Source organism: Juglans microcarpa x Juglans regia, chromosome 7S, assembly GCF_004785595.1.
Source record: "Juglans microcarpa x Juglans regia isolate MS1-56 chromosome 7S, Jm3101_v1.0, whole genome shotgun sequence".
Classification (NCBI taxonomy): Eukaryota; Viridiplantae; Streptophyta; class Magnoliopsida; order Fagales; family Juglandaceae; genus Juglans; species Juglans microcarpa x Juglans regia.
The window spans coordinates 17434143-17451153 of NC_054607.1; the positions used below are offsets into that span (position 1 = coordinate 17434143).

The 17011-nt window shown below is 33.8% G+C and overlaps 1 non-coding gene across 1 annotated transcript; it reads right to left on the reverse strand.

Moving 5' to 3' along the window:
* Positions 1-12720: 12720 nt before the first annotated feature.
* On the reverse strand, positions 12721-12801 carry TRNAL-AAG. Its single transcript has one exon. It is a non-coding gene; the product is annotated as a tRNA-Leu (tRNA).
* Between the last annotated feature and the right edge of the window lie 4210 nt (positions 12802-17011).

Genomic DNA, 17011 nt, shown 5'->3' on the forward strand with positions numbered 1-17011 from the left:
TTTTTCATACATTGGGTTGGCTTATGATATTCCACTTCTAAAAGTACTAGTCTAGGTTGTCACCCGTGTATCTTAGGATGAATGGACTTCATCAGTAGCCCTTAAGTATTGTGCATGCTAGCTAGCTTGCCCAAAGATAGGGATGAGAAAAAAGTTTTGAAATCCGTTCCGGTGACTATTCCCGTTTAGTCACTGGAATGAAATATTTCGGTACTGATTCATTTCGGTGTACTATTTCGGGATAGACATTAAATGAATAAATTATATATATATAGACTATGTTCTAAAATAATATTAATGCATATCTTAAAAACATACGCAATAATTTTTTAATAAAAATTTTAAAACCACATACGAAAAACACACATATTTATTGATATATTTATTTTATTTTTAAAATCATAATACGTAAACACATTGTAAATTGAACTTTTGTCCCAATTTTGACAGGTTTGCCAAGTTACTAGACATAGGGGTGGGCAAACATTCCGCCCTCCAACCTTCATCCGACTTTTGACGAGACTCCGACTCTGATTGAGTCAGAGTTTGCGAAATTCGGAGTCGGAGTTAGAGTTCCTCTAACTCTTGTAGTCGGATTTGGAGTCGAAGCCCTTCAGATTCCAAACTCTGACTTTTAAAAAAAAAAAGACACATGATCAAAACAACATCATTCCAATTCAAAAGGAACGACATCGTTTCACATGGCCTGCCTTGTTTTGTCTTGATGAGGATGGAACGACGTCATTTCGTGAAGGAAGGAGGTCTAAAACGCAGGATCCCCTTCTTCCCCACTCACTTTTAGTTTCGCATACGACACAATAGAGTCCTCTCTTCTACATGAGGAAGTTGAGCTTCGAACGCCGTCTGCCATCACCTGAGGCCGCCATTTCTACTCTGTCGTCGCCGAAATAATTGTAAGAATGATTTTTAACTTCTTTCTCCAATAGATTTTTTAATCCTCTGTGTAATTGTAAAATTTGAAATGTGATTTGTGACTCCCTCTGTGAAGTGTGTATGATTTGTTGTTCATTTCAACTTCTTTGTTGTTTTCATTTTTCAGTTTTTAGACTGTTAAATTTAAGAATCGAGAGATTTATGTTTTGTAAAAATTGAATTTTTTGTTCTAGGTGACGTTCACTCGAGTATGGCACGAGCGAACGTCACACAAATTGTTAGCTATTAGCTCAAGCCTTCATTAGAGCCTTCGCTCGAGCAACATCACACTAAATGTTCGATCGAGCCATCACTTGAGATGGGTCGAGCGAACATCACACAGATTGTTCGATCAAGCATTTGCTCAAGTGTGGCTCGAGTGACCATCACACATATTATACAATCGAACCTTTGCTCGAGTCTAGTTCGAGTGTGGCTCGAGCGAACATCACACAGATATGTGAGCTCGAGCCTTCACTCGAGTAAACATCACACAGATTGTTCGCTTGAGCCTTCGTTTGAGTGTAGCTCAAGCGGACGTCTTTTGTGTTTTATTTATTTTTAAAACCACAAACATGACTAGACAAATATGTTTTTTCATTTTCAATGTGTTTCCAATTTGTAGGTAATTATCACAACATTTAAAATGACAGTTTTTTGTTAATTGTTTCAGATTATTTGCTCAAATTATGGATGTTACATCATCTTATCCTCACCATGAGTGTCCACAAGAGGATGACACACAGTCGTTGGCATCGCTAACTGGTACTTCAGGTCATAGACCCCTATCTAAAGCAGATACCTCCTGAGCAAGTAGTCGAGTCCCAATAGATCTAGAAGACGTTGATATGCTAAAGGAAGAGGAAGATTTGATGAATGTTGAGGCTGATCCACCATCACGATCTAGTAAAAAAAACTTATGAATATGGGAACATTTCACCAAAGTTCCCGGTAATCGTGAGAACTCACAAACTCGATGTGACAATTGTGAGCAACTATGCGGTTGTCATTTGAAGAAGCAAGAAATGTCAGTATTAATAGCACATCAAACAAGTTGCCAACGGTATAAGATACACAAATGGCTGGTAGCAACTGATCAGACAAAGCTGCGTTACGAGACTTCTACGGCCACTGATGACATGCAGATTAAAAAGCTATCAATCATTCAGTGAGAAGATATTGAGGGATGTTCTTGTGGAGATGATCATTACTGATGAGATGCATTTTACCACGGTTGACGAGATAGGCTTTCGTAAATTTGTGTACACGTTAGAGCCAAGATTTCCTATGGCTTCACAGTATACTGTGATGCGCGATTGTTTGAAGAGTCATGCCAGGATAAGGCAGGGATGAAAGAAATGTTTGTCGCCACTGGCCAAAAAGTGTCATTTACAACTGATACATGAACCTCCATACATAATGTAGGCTACATGTGTATCACAACCCACTTTATTGATAGTGAGTGGACGCTGCAGAAGTGGATTATCAGTTTCAAAAAAATTATTTATCATAAGAGTTCATCCATTGGCAAGGAGATGAATGACTGTATAAAGGATTGATGGATTATAAAAGTATTTTATATCACGGTAGGCAATGCCAGTGCGAATGACATTGTCATTAATTGGTTCAAGTGAAATACGACATTTAAGGAGGGTATCATTCGTGAGAACCAATTTATTTATGTTCGATGTTGTACCCATATTATCAACCTCATAGTTTCTAAGGGGTTCAAGGAGGTTAATGAATCTATTATTAAAGTCCAGAACCAAGTGAGATATGTAAGAGATTCCCCCCAAAGGCTCTGCCAATTTAAGGTAACAGTCGAACAACTTAAGATCTCATCTTCCAGTATATTGCAACTGGACATTCCAACTCGATGGAACTCTACATACAAAATATTGGATATAGCACAAAAGTAACAAACATCACTCGAGCAGATGGAGGTCGAGGATGGGGGCATGAGGTATGCTTTTCTAAAGTCAGTTGGGGGGAGAAAAAGGCTCGGTGCGCCAGACACAGTTGATTGGGCCAATGTCAGGTAGTTTGTTCAATTTTTGAAGTTATTTTATAACATAACAATGCGAATATCTGGGAGAAAATATCCTACTACGATATGTACTTCGATGAGCTATCGGGGCTTTATGACTACTTATAAGAGAGTTGTGCTAACAGTATGGCTTTGTTGAATGCAATGGCTATGAGGATGAAATTCAAATATAATAAATATTGAGGAATGTGGAGAAGAGAAATAGATTATTATTTGTGGCTGCAAACTTGGATCCTTGATATAAGTTGGCAATTGTAGAAGATTGGATTAGGGACGTCCTTGGTGATGAGGACGCTGAAAAGTTTATTAGATAGCTTAAATATGATATTGATGATTTATATAGACATTACAACAACAGTGGTCAGTTTTCAATCGACGGTGGTAGCTCTTCTCGCTCGGCAGGCTCGACATCTTCCTGGGATGACACACAAGCACAAAGGTCAAATTTATTGCAGCTACGACGGTATCATCAAAACTTACATCGAGGAATATTATGCAGTGTAAGTCTGAGATAGAGAGTTACTTTATGGAATATGTCAAGGCACCTAATGATGCATTCTAGATATTAACTTGGTGGAAGATGTCGACTCAATGTACTAGCCATTCCTATCACTACGATTGCCTTTGAGTCGGCGTTTAGCACCGGAGGTCGTGTCTTGGATGTTTATCGGAGTTCATTGTCTCTGACCACCGCTGAGGCCCTCGTTTGCTCACAGAACTGATTAAGTCCCATGCCCATTGGAGTAGATACCGTTGATGCCAAGAGCTATAGGCTTGAATCAGGTAACTTTATGATTTTTTAAATGATTATTTACATAATTTTAATATTTTCGTTATTTAATTTATAATTTATAAGATTTTGTACACCTAACTGTGAACCCCAGATTAATTGTAGATGACTGAGAGTTTGAGACCGATGTACCGTGGAATGATTACCATCATGCAAAACTTAGAGGTGGAGGTGAGTTCATAATATCACTTAGCTAACGATTTAGAAGTCTATAATTAAATGATTGAAGAAAAGATAGTGCATCTGATCAGTAAAAGTTAAAACTTCTTGCAGGAAAATCGAAAATCACTATCGAGTGGACGGTCCAAGGACCAAGACTGATGCAGGTCATTGTAGTTATTTCATATTTGAATGAAATCTATGGCATTATTCAATATTTTGTTGCTGTAAGTTTAAATTTATTCTTATTTACAGTTTTAAATTTCAATTTATGGTTTGCGATTTGTAGTTTGATTTAGTTATTGTATTTAAATTTTAGTTTTTTAACTTATTTTTTTTTACAATTTTTAAAACTTTTTTACATTATTAAATAGGGGTTGATATTGGGCCGATCGGAGCTCATTTTCTCAATAGCGCAACTGGACTTGAGTAGGGCAACTTGGCCTAAAAAAGCCCATTTGCTACTCCGATAGGAGCTTCAAGCTCCAAACTCCAATTGGAGTTAGACTGCGACTCCTATCGGAGTTGGACTGCTAGTCCTATCAAAGTCGGAGTCAGAGGAGGTTTTGACCTCCAACCCTAGTCAAAGTTGAAGGTCAGAGGTGGGCATTCTGACTCCGTCGGAGTCAGAGCCCACCCCTAACTAGATGTTCAGAGATAGAGCTTGTTGTAACTTGGTCCATTAGATTAGGTGTTACAAACATGGATGACAACATTGACAAGTCCAACGTCAAATTTGAGGAGTATTTTCATTGTTTTGGCCTTCTGGAGATTTCTAGAAGGAGTCTCAGGAAGGGGATGCTCCAAAGTTGGAGGTAGTTGACTGAAGCATAAAAATATAATTTTGTCCCTCATTTTTCAGTTGATTTACGAAATGACCTTGATTTAACTTCTTTCTTGCATTCAACGTAATTTCAGACCGAAATATCCATTTTGGCCGGAATATCGAAATCTAGTCGGAATGATTGGAATTTGAGATGGCATGGAATAGTGACCTATCCCACGCCAGAACGGAACGGATCTTCAAAACTTTGGATGAGACAAGTGGTGGAAGAATAAAATGAAAGCCATATATTATGTGCGAGTTATTCTATTTTTAAGCTAATGATGTTTAGAGGACACTATCAACATCATTTAATGATACGATTTGATTTTGTAAAATTCAAAGTTTAAGATTTTATTTCAATTCAAATTATGTCATATAAACAACTTATTAAGTGTGCTTTACACATTGACTTGAGAATATAATTTTTAATTTTATATATATATATATATATATATAGCTAAACCTCCCTAAGGGCGAACACAATTTCTGAGTTTGTGCATAGCAAAATTGCCCCACTCGTACGTCAAATATATAAAGCATGACCTTTGAAGCTCTTCATGAAAATTACGTGTGTGTGTGTGTGAACTACAAGCAGAGTACACCACTATATTAAAAAAATAAAAATAAATAAAAGAATACTTATAAAGTAGTACAAAAAACGAATTTATAAATGTCAAAATATACTTTTTCGAGATTCTAGCAAAGTCACAAAAGTGAAAACAATAGAAAACGCCCGCATGATCTTATCATGATAATGACTCTTATCGTGGCCATTCGGGTTTGCTGCCCAACTCTCCCATCCGGCATCCCGTAATAGTGCTCACCTCCTAACTCATCAACTAATTCAGTAGAGTGAAAACCGACGCCAATCAATGGAGGGGATTTGTATGGAACAATTGACCGTACCGATCGATGATGAGGAGAAATACTGGCGTTATCAACTCTGGCGATTTCCTGGAGGTTCTCGGTCAGTTCTTGGTCTGCCTAGTGGCGAGGTTTGTTAGAGAGAGTGTGTTGCAGAGAGGGGGCGAGAGAGAGAGAGAGAGAGAGAGACTTACTAATTTAGAATCGGAGAAGAAAAAGGGAGGGGAAGAAGACGATCTTAATTCGAAACGACACCATTTGGTTTAAAATCAAACGGCGTCGTTTCAATTATATTTTGTTTTTCAAACTGACGTTCCAAAACGATGCCATTTCACTAACTGAAGTGAAATGACGTCGTTTTATATATGTATAATTTAATATATATATATATAATTTATATGATCGGTGGGTTCAACGGTCCAGTCTAGCTTCAAACCAGGACCGAACCGGCCAACGGTGGTTTTTAGATAACTCTGTCGCAGGTCGACTGGTTCTACGCCGGTTTCATTCTGTTTCGTGCTCCAGTAGCCGGTTTAAGGTGGTTACAATCGATTTCTTCGGTTTGTGTACACCTCTAAGTAATTCATGTGCTCCGGCCTTCCACTAAGAGCCCGTTTAGAAATATATATGTTTTAAGGTATTCTTAGGCCTGTTTGGGGTTGCGATAGGAAGTTTAAAAAATATTTAAATAGGCTTAAAAGCTATTTAATAAAAATAATAATAATAATAATAATAATAAGTTATTTAAGGTGTTATATATTAAAACACTTTTAATCTCAATTAAGTTAAAAAGTATATTTGAGGAAAATATTTTCCTCAAACGTGTTTTTCCGATAATGCGGAATGTAATTCGAATTTTAAAAAAATTTTTAATAGACGAAAATACTCATACAACTTTAAGATAATTATAAGTTTCAAACTTTCAAGGATATTTTCATAATTTTTAAAAATTCAAATAATCGTCATTTCTATCTCAGAAAATATTTTTTTAATTTGTTTCCAAACAAACGTATACGTAACATATTTGAAAATACTTTAAATATATAGCTACCAAACAGTAAATAACTTTTTCATAGTATAACTTATTATTTAAGTTATAAACTATAAGCCCCAAAGCTATAAGGTATATTTCTCACCACAATCCCAAACATGCACTTAGATATTCTCATATATTTCTTTTCTAAACATTATTCAAAAACAAAACATTTTTCAATTTCAAATTTACAACTCCTCTAATCGTTAACTAATTATTATAATTTTTTCAAACTTTCAAACAAAATTAATATTAAAAAATTTTATGCAAAAAATATTTTAATTTTGTAATATTTTTATTCAACTTTTTTTCTCGCATTTTCTAAAATCTAATAAACACATCTTAACTCAAACTATTTCACTACTATTCACATATATTATGAGATATTCTTAATATTCAAACAAGCCATAAGTTGCACCAAATAAATTAAGGGTTTATTATGGGTTGCGTTGGGTCTTAAAAAAATACTTAAATAGCCTTAAAAGCTCTTTAATAATAAAATTAGATTGTTTGAATGTTAGATATTAAAGTACTTTTTAATCTAAAATAAGCTAAAAAGAATGTTAGGGAAAAAGTATCATTTTGATGTTTTTTCTCAACCTTGGTTTTCTTGATAATGTGCAAGGTAGTTCTTATTTTAAAAAAAGACTATCAATGGGCGAAAATTCCATATAACTTTCAAATAATTAAATCTTTGCCCTTTGATCTTATCATATGCATGACACTACAAATTTCAAATGATCTTTGTATTATTTCTACCTCAAAAAACATTTTTATATATTGTTTCCAAACAAAAATAATACGTTTGAAAGTGCTTTAGATATATGGTTACCAAACAATAAATAATTTTTTAATAGTAGAGCTTGTTACTTAAGTTCTACAACAAATTTGATATTAAAAAAAAAGTTCTACAGCATATTAAAAATAAAAACACAAACATTTATACATACACATGAGCCCTTATCTATTCCTTGCATAACACCAAATTGGCACTCAAAAACACAAATGATTTCTGATAGAAAAATGCTACGGTCACAAAAAGATTTCATAAAAATGAACTTACAAATTGATATAGTTTTATATTATAATATGTTAGACCTACTTTACAATAAAAGTAACTTTACCATCTGATATATCACATCAAGTGACGTAAATTTGTAGGGTTATATTTTTAAAATTTATTATAGTCAAAGTAGTTTTTTATATCAAAAACATATTACAGGATTATAATATTTTAAAAAATATATTTTATAAAGAAAGTACAAGTGAGAAAAGAACATAAGTTTTGTGGGGGGAGATGGATGCATAGAGAGAGGGGTTTGGTGGGGGGAGAGGAGATGAAGAAGAAATGGGTATTGGTAGGTGAAGATGTGCTTGTTAATGGTCAGTGGTTGAAAGCTACCACACATTTTATGCTAATGACGATCGACGCCCTTTCCACCTCTCGCTTACGTATTACGTCGGCAATTCCTCGCCGCCGTGTCATCAGCAATAATTCTGCATGCATGATTTCCTGATCTGAAATATGATCCAGCCCATGAAAAAAAAAAAAAAAACCACCTGTGCTATATAGCAAGAATTAATGAAGTAGTGCACTACTTTCGATCATTCTCTTGAATTCCCTTTCCAGTAGCACTACTCTTGTCTTTCAAAACCCAGAATAGGGTACAACTTTCAACTTCTTCATGTTGTTGTGATGATCAGAAAGCATGCAACGACTAATATGGCATATATAAAAGCTGTAATGTGAATGTATGTGTTCGTGCATGCAGTCACATTCACAAGTTTCATAATTAACACTAAATTAAAAGAAAACTGTTTATTTATGGTTCATGCTAAAATAATTATTTTCTGTCAAAATGAGTCTATTTTCATTATTACTAATCATTTTCGTTACAAATAAACTGTCATTAATAACCATTTGTCTTATAACTAGAATATTATAGTGTTACATATTGATCTAATTGTAAAAGTATATATAACTTGGTTTGTCCCTTTTCACGGCCTTAAGGTCATGCATGAATGCTGAACATGATACAGATAAAAGAATAATTTGCATGGTGCATGCATGCATGCATTATTAGTACTTAAATAATTAAATCCAAAAAAAAAAAAAAAAAAGACCTCGCCCGCGTGCACAAATTGGTGTGAGGTCTTTTAGGAGAAGGTGGTGAACTCCCCCCCATCCATGCACCCCTTAATATAGGTATATAGCCCATCCGAGCCACCTTGAATGTAACTCAATCGGGACAGATCACGGTGTGGTGGCTCATGTGTACTTATGGGGAATTCTTTGATCTCTTCCACGCCCATTAACCCACACCTTGTGGGGGTGGTTTTGGCCACTCTAAAGATGCATGCATGAGCCACCGCTAGAAAGCCACATTGGACCTAACACTTTTAGGTTGGTTTGAATAAGCTACCCTCGATGGATGGGAGCTAGCTGTGACGGGGGTTCAACTTTCAAGCCTCTCTTCTACTCTAGCCTTTGGATTCAAAAATACTCTCATCTCGTCACATGTCATCTAAATTGCGTTTAGATAGTAGCTGATCTCAAATATTCGGTGAATAGTAGTAAAAAAAAATAAAAATGTAATAATAAAATATTAAATAATAGTGAAAAGTAGGTATAAAATAATAAATAAAAGTGGATTATTATCACTATCCAAACTAACACTTAATCATTACAACTTTTTCAAATTCTAAAATAAAAAATTATATTCTAACAATTTTTTATTTAACTTTTAATTTTCATTTCATCACATCTCAACTTAACTCATTATCCAAATCTCGAAATGTACAAAAAAGCATCTAGCTAATTTGATCCTATCGACAAAAGAATTTCAGTTATATTTCAAAAGTTGACAGGCTGACTCGAAAATATGATTTTTTTTATTTTTATATAGTATTCACCTTATAGTTCATCAACATTAACAGAAAATATGTAGTCAATTACAGATTGTCACGGGTCAACTCTAATTTTTTAAAAATAGAAAATTTTTTTATAATAAAAATGATCTTTTAACTGGGCCATCCCATTGTCCACAAACTGGCCCACCCAAGTCTATGGTGGCTAGGGGTGGCAACCACCACGGATGGCCCCTCTATGTTTTTCCCATCATTTTTGTTTTGTTTTTTTTTTTTTTTTTTAAGGAAAAAAAAGCAATTTAAGTTTAAGTTTTTTATTTTTAAGGAATCTTAACCTATTTTAAAAAAAATTAAAATCAACAGCTGACAACTTGTGATTCATCCACATCTATTAAGTTAATGTTAATGAATAGAGAAATTAATGAAAGATCCTAATTCGGATTTACTCAAAGTATAGGGATCTAATTATCTAAAAGAATTTTGATGTCAACTAGGGTTATGTTTCATGTTTTGATTTTGATTGTGTAATTGTTTAATTATAGGTTGTATGTTTTGACTTTTTTCTCAAGGGGCAAAAAGTTTGATACTCTTCTTCACCTTTGGAACGTCCCATATTTTTCTAAAAAGAAAAATTCAAAATACCAACGATTTAACCAATTTGGTATAAGGAAACTTTTGAGAGTGCGGTGCAAGAGACCGATATTTACCATGCAGCGATGAATCTGAAGGGCCTGTCTTAAAGAGGTTCCTCAACATAATATACAAATATATATATATATATTTGGGTTTTTCATTTTGTGGTGACATGGAAATCCCAAGATGGGCCACGTTTCAGAAGTGGGTTTGGTTGTGCCTAAACAATCAGGTAAGAAGTAGGCTGACCCAAGGAAAAATGATCATTTATTCTTAACCCAAGATAAAAGTGTCAGCCTTGCCATAACAGTGCAAGACTCGGCTAAACAATGGGGCCCCAAGTCTCATTGACCCAGATTACCCTACACATTGGATAGGAGTATATGAAATCTAGCAAAGCTTTGGATGAGTAATGAGTTGGGCCCAAAAACCAGAAAGAAATTAAAGGTGTTTTTTCTTGTTTGAGGACACACTCGGTTAAATTTGGAGAATTCCTTGAAGCCGGTTCGGCTGAAGATCCTCATATAACATCCTGCCAATAGTTTTTACACTTAGGCTTTCCACCATAGTTAGTGTGAACTAGCACTACATGGGATTATCAACCCAACGGCAAAAGAGACACAACCCCCCTCCCCTTGGCAACCCCTTCCCCTGAACGGTGCTGCACGAAACCAACTTCGTCGTCACTATAGCCAGACAATGCCATCGCACCCATTAAGTTTCGTCCCCCACCCACAGCTTTTCTCAAATAAGATTACAATTTCCGCATCTTTGTTCTCCTAGTGATTCTGCAAATGGGTGATTAAGCCACGCCCAGTCCCCGTCGAGTCCCTGTCCAGACACCCCTTCCCTGATTTTCAACTTGTAGTTGTAGATGAAGAACCAGTGGTCGAGAGGGACACGACCAACGCATCCACATTTTGTTGCAGCCTTGTAGCGTGATGAACTCCATCCAGAATTAATGGACCAAGAAATACAATGGATTTTGATTTCAGGCTAAATCATTACTTAATAAAGTCATTAGCGTCACCAATAACCAATGAAGTTTGGATCTTCCAAAAGCAAAAAAGACAATCATCCTCCAACCAAGTTGAGTTTCACTAACTCCAATATCTTTAAGTTAAATCCCAAAGTCACACTAATTACTTTTTCCAACCGTTGGATCTCGAACCCAACAAACTCCTTCCAAACTCCGTGCGTTGCTTGATGGTTTAAAATTAGCTCAACAGCTAGGAATAAAAAACATTATGGTGGAATCAGATTCAACAGTGGTGGTGGGATGGTTTCTAACTAGTATTTGTAATTTCTGGTATATGTGGGACTTTTGAGAAGAAGCTAAAGCCTTATTTCAGTTTCTTCATTGCAGTATTCAATGCAATAGATTATATGTACATATCACGTGTGAACGAGTGTAGGGTGATTTTGATGTAATTTCTGAGGTGGCATGATGTTAGTGGAAGGCTGTTATTAGCTGAAAATTGGCCCGACTGCTTTGAAGCGGCTCTGTTAAATTTGTCCTTTGCATTGAAACACAAAATGCACTTCCAGGAATTCAATTCCATAATCGACAAGAATACCATTTTTGAACAAACTCAAGCTTCTTGATCATCTTATGTTCTTCTGCATACAAAATCTATGCTCAGAACTGTATATTGAAGTCATAATTATGATCAATTTACTTAAGATTACTCCTCTTCTCGTTATTTTGCCGATTCATGGGTTGTTTTTGTAAACATGATGGCTGAATGGGTTTAGAAGCTTTAATCTAAGATTGAGAAATAATATTTACAGTCTTAGAATGTGTAATCTGCACACACTCTCTTTAAAAAAAAGTAGGTAAATTTTAAATTCATATTAAAAAATTAATTTTTTAATAATAGACTTTATTTTTACCTATCTCATCTCATCTCAACACCCAACACCATTTAAATATAAACACTTTTCAATTTCAAATTTTTAATTTTTTCATTAATTATTACGTAATCGCTAAAACTTTCCTAAACAAAATATAAAAAAAAAAAATTCAACTTTTTTAAATTTCAAAACAAAAATTATATTTTAACAATATTTTAACTTTATAATATTTTTATTCACATTTTCTCTCTTCTTTTCTAACATCTTATAAAATATTTTAACTCAAACTATTTCACTACTATTCACAAACTATCTTACAATTATTAACAAATTTTTCATCACATCTTGTGTGTGAAACCAAACTAGCATTAGTCATTTGAGATTGTTGCTTTGGTGCTTGGAAGAATTTCTGAATTGGTGACTTATAAAAGCACCATCTTTTTTTTTTAGTTGGAATAAGGAATAAGGTTGCATTTGGAGAGTGATGTGATCTTAGATATTTTGTAAATAATAGTAAAAAAATAATGATAAAATATTAAATAAGAATAAAAAATAAATAAAAAATAATGATAAAATAATAACTAATAGTGAAATATTCTCAAAATATTTTAATACCAAAACGGAGCCTGGTCTCATTTAATTGATGCGTGGCGTTGCTAATGAAAGACATGTTTTTCAGAAATTTAAAAAAAAAAAAAAAATGAGAAAGAGAATGTTGAGAGTGGGATTTGAACCCACGCCCTTTCGGACCAGAACCTTAATCTGGCGCCTTAGACCAACTCGGCCATCTCAACATTTCTGCTAAGTGATGCGTGACATTTTATATTTAAAGCATACTTGGAAAATTACTCCAATGTCTCTCTTATGATCTTGCAAATAATAATACTGTTCCATATTGCCCCCTCCCATTTTGGCCCTCATACATTTAATTTTTTTACATTTTTTTTACTTATTAATTAAGAAAATAAATAAAAAAAAATTAAAAAATGAAATTTTTCCTAAGGAGCGCGCCCAACTATCACTTCTGGCGGCATCCGAGGAGCACTTTTTCATAACTACCATTAATGGTGACCAAATAAGATGGCATTTTTTTCCCTTTTCATTTTCTTTATGTTTTTTTATTTTATTTTATTTATTTCGGCCAAGGAAAATATCATTTTAATATTTTTAGTTTAATTGAATTTCTATTTTTTTCTCATTTTAAACTAAAATGTTATGATTATTTACTTTAGATATATTAAATTTACTTTATAATAAAAATAGTTTTACAATATCTAACGGATCATATCAAATCAAATCATATTTGTGAGTTTCTGTTTATGATATCTCTTTATGGTTAAAACATTTCTCATTTTATTAACAAATTAAACATGGTACATTGATCTCATGGCCTTCAAAATACTGATGGACTCCATTAATAAACGAAAATAATTCTTTTTACTCACACAAAATATTGATGATCATATCAATTTGAAATTTTTTATTCCCTTTTTGAAGTGTAAAGACCACCGATGGAGTTTATTAAATTAATCATCGGAGTTTAAATCATTAAAGCATGCAACCCCCAACTAGTTTGGTCAGCTTTTTTACTTTCTCTCATTGGTTCCTTGATTTTATTATTCTTTTAATTACATTTTTTATTTGTTGCATAAAAAGCCTTTCAACTTTCAATTTTCCTTTTTCAAAAGAACATTCAATTTTTATTTCTCGAAAGAAAGAATTTCAAGGACTTATTCTCAAAGACGGCTCTTTCATCAGGCGAGTTAGGCAATTGCCTAAGGCCGCTAAAGGAAGAAGGGCTCCCTAAAAAAATATAAAGTAGAATTTTTAAAAAAATATATATACCTAATAAAAAACTTTAATTAACTCGATGAGAATGAGAATATAAACAAGATCAAATAGATATTATGTTATTATTATTTTTTAAAAGTATCACAGATAATAATTATTTTACCTATTCTCCTTCTAAGAATGCACTTCTCTTTTATCATTATTAGTTTAATATATAATTAATGAGATAATTATAAATAACAAAATCTAATTTTTCAGTATTTTTAAAAGGTTTTTGTATAATCTTTTGAAGAGACAAGGGCTCATTTTTTTCAAATGTGTAAGTTGTTTATAGAATTTTATTGACAATAATGATTATAATTGTGTCTAAGAGTCTAAAGTATTTGTAAAACTAGATTTGATAAAATTATCTCTAAATAAAAAATCTCCTAAAAAAGATTAAGTCAGTTATTAGTTGAAAATGTGGTATAAAATCTTAATCAATAATTTTACTTTACAAAACGATAAGATTTATTTTTAAATAAAAATATAATATAAAAATAAAAATAAATTTATTTAATTTTACTTTAAAAAAAAAAAAGAAAAAAGAAAAAAGAAAGGAGTCTCACTCAAAATCTTAGGCCCTATAACCTATTGAGCTGGCCTGCTTCTTCCCCATGCAGCATTATGTTTATTAGAGTGCATGCTGGAGGGAATGCATTTTGGTTACTGCTAATGAAGCACCAAAGAAGAAGGAAAAAAAAAAAAAGGAGAATGGAATGCTGAGTAGAATCACTTCCAAAGATGTAAATAGTTCAGATCTTCATGCCCATAAAACGGAGGAGGAAAGTTTGTTAACAGCATGGCTTTACTTTGGACAGTGCACTTAAAAGCGGAATGAAAAGAAAGGCCACTATTTTTTGAGAGAGAGAGAGAGAGAGAGAGAGAGGGAAGCCTGGGAAAGCGCCAAGAGTCACAGAAAGTGGGCACTTCATAGATTTGTTTTTCATGCAAAATCTTTGGTGCAGATTTCAATTGCATGGATTATTTTGGGGCATATTCCTTACTGTACTATTTTTGGGTGATTCTGACGAAGGTCTTAAAGCAATAATGTCTGTGCACTTGGAAGGCAGAGAATTTCTTTTGATAAAGTATTAGTTATGTTTATAAAGAATGAGTAATTATTTCTTATAGAATCGATTTTATGATATGAGTTAGTCTCTAAATTTTTTTATGGTATCAGAGTCTGTCACAGGATGCGAAATGAAGGCTCACACTACTTATCTCGTGATAAAGATCAGAAAAAAAATTTCGGACTACACGTGCTGAAGGGTGTTGAGGAATAATCTTGCATTACTTGTAAACAATGTCTTGAGCACGTTTATAAGGGATGAGCAATCATTTCTTATAAAATCGATTTTATGAGATGAGTTAGGTTCGTGAATTTCTTCATTCTCAAACAAAGCTCCACGCTCCATGCATTATAGAGTAGTATAATTAAAAAAAATAAACAAACAGTTGCTTAAACAATTTTACAACTCTCTTAAAATTCTTATTCCTAACTTGAGAGAATACAAACAAGCAAGGGAGACATCTGACAATAAAAACAAGCATAATGCGGGAATAAAAAACAGAGTTTGGTCATGTGCCAGCACGCCCGACAAAATATGCAAGAGCAAAGGGGAAAGAGTTCAAAAGAAAAACTAAAAAGGAATTATAATACATGATTAGTATAATTAAAAAAATAGTGATCATGGAACAGATGATAGAGCTCAATTATAGTGTTACAGGTTAGTGAATCTAAATCTAATCAATCGAATTAAAGAAGATTAATTTGTTGCATAATTGAGAGGTGCACATTGTTCATGGTGACACGGGGCTTCTTCCAAAGAGAAAAAGTTCATCCCTGAAATGGAAAAATGGATAAAAGAAGTAAAAGCTATTAATTATATGGCATGCACAGAGAGGATATATATCTATAGCAATGAGAAGAAATTTAGGTCTAGTACTTGATTTTTTGACCTCATAGAAGATCATATCATCAAGTTCAAGAACTTTGTAAGATGTTCCTATATTTTTATGAAAATAGTAGACACATGACCAAGATGATGTGACTTGCCTGCCATCCATGTCATGATACAGCATCAAAGTTTTGCCACTTTGGAGCATTTTAATATGGATTCATATACATGTTTGTATATATATATATGTATGCATGTCTGTATGTGATGATTATCAGTTCTAGTTCCAATCACATAAACATGGTCTGAACTCTTCTCAAGAGCCAGGCTTATAATCATGCAGAAAAGATAAAACTCATGTTTCCCAGCCACATGTTGTCTGGGAGTAGCAGACACAATATCTCGGTATTCCAAATCATTGCTCAATAGAATTTAGATCACATAACATACTCGTTCTACAGAATCCAAACCCAACAATGAGCTTTTTGAATTAGTTTTTTTCCACCAGCAAGAACTCAAATCCCCCCAAAAGATAAGCATAATGATCTCCACTTCAGTTTAAAAAATTACCCATCTTAATATATTAAAAAAAAGAGGACACATGCGCGCATCGATGAACTATAAAAGTCTATAATTGAGTGGCATTCCACCATTGGTATAAAAAATATTCTCTCCCAAAACAATCAGTTGCTTGGATCATCCATGCCTATCAGGAAGCAAAGCAAAGCTCTCCCATAGAATAACTCATGTGGAAAGTTTCATAGTCTGGTTTTGAGCTTATACTAAGATAGAATTTGAACAATACTGCATAAAAAAAATGAAGAAAGGTGCTTTGGTGCCACAAAAATTGGGTGGTGTAGCCACTCAAACAGGTTTCTTACATGTTGGAAGCAATTTCAAGCACGACACTTCGCACTATAGTTGTGCAGGCATGCTTGCTTTACCATGTTGTCTTTCCATGGGTGAAGTATCCAAGTGTAAAAAGGAGAGTGAAAGGTAAAACAAGTAAAAATGGGCAACAGCTGTCAGCATGTCTAAAAGGTTGACTTATTGACACTCTCATTACATTGATTTTTGGTCTTTTGGTACTTTTCATTTTTCATGGACCACTATGGCAGACAATGACTTATTGACACTCTCTCTTTCTCTCTCAGAGACATTCATATATTTGAGAATCCGTAGTAGTGGTGTTGTCAACTTGTCGCAACAAGCATGGAGTATAGTACAATATGACGATGGTGGGTTGGGTTGGGTTGGGCCCACATTAAGGTAC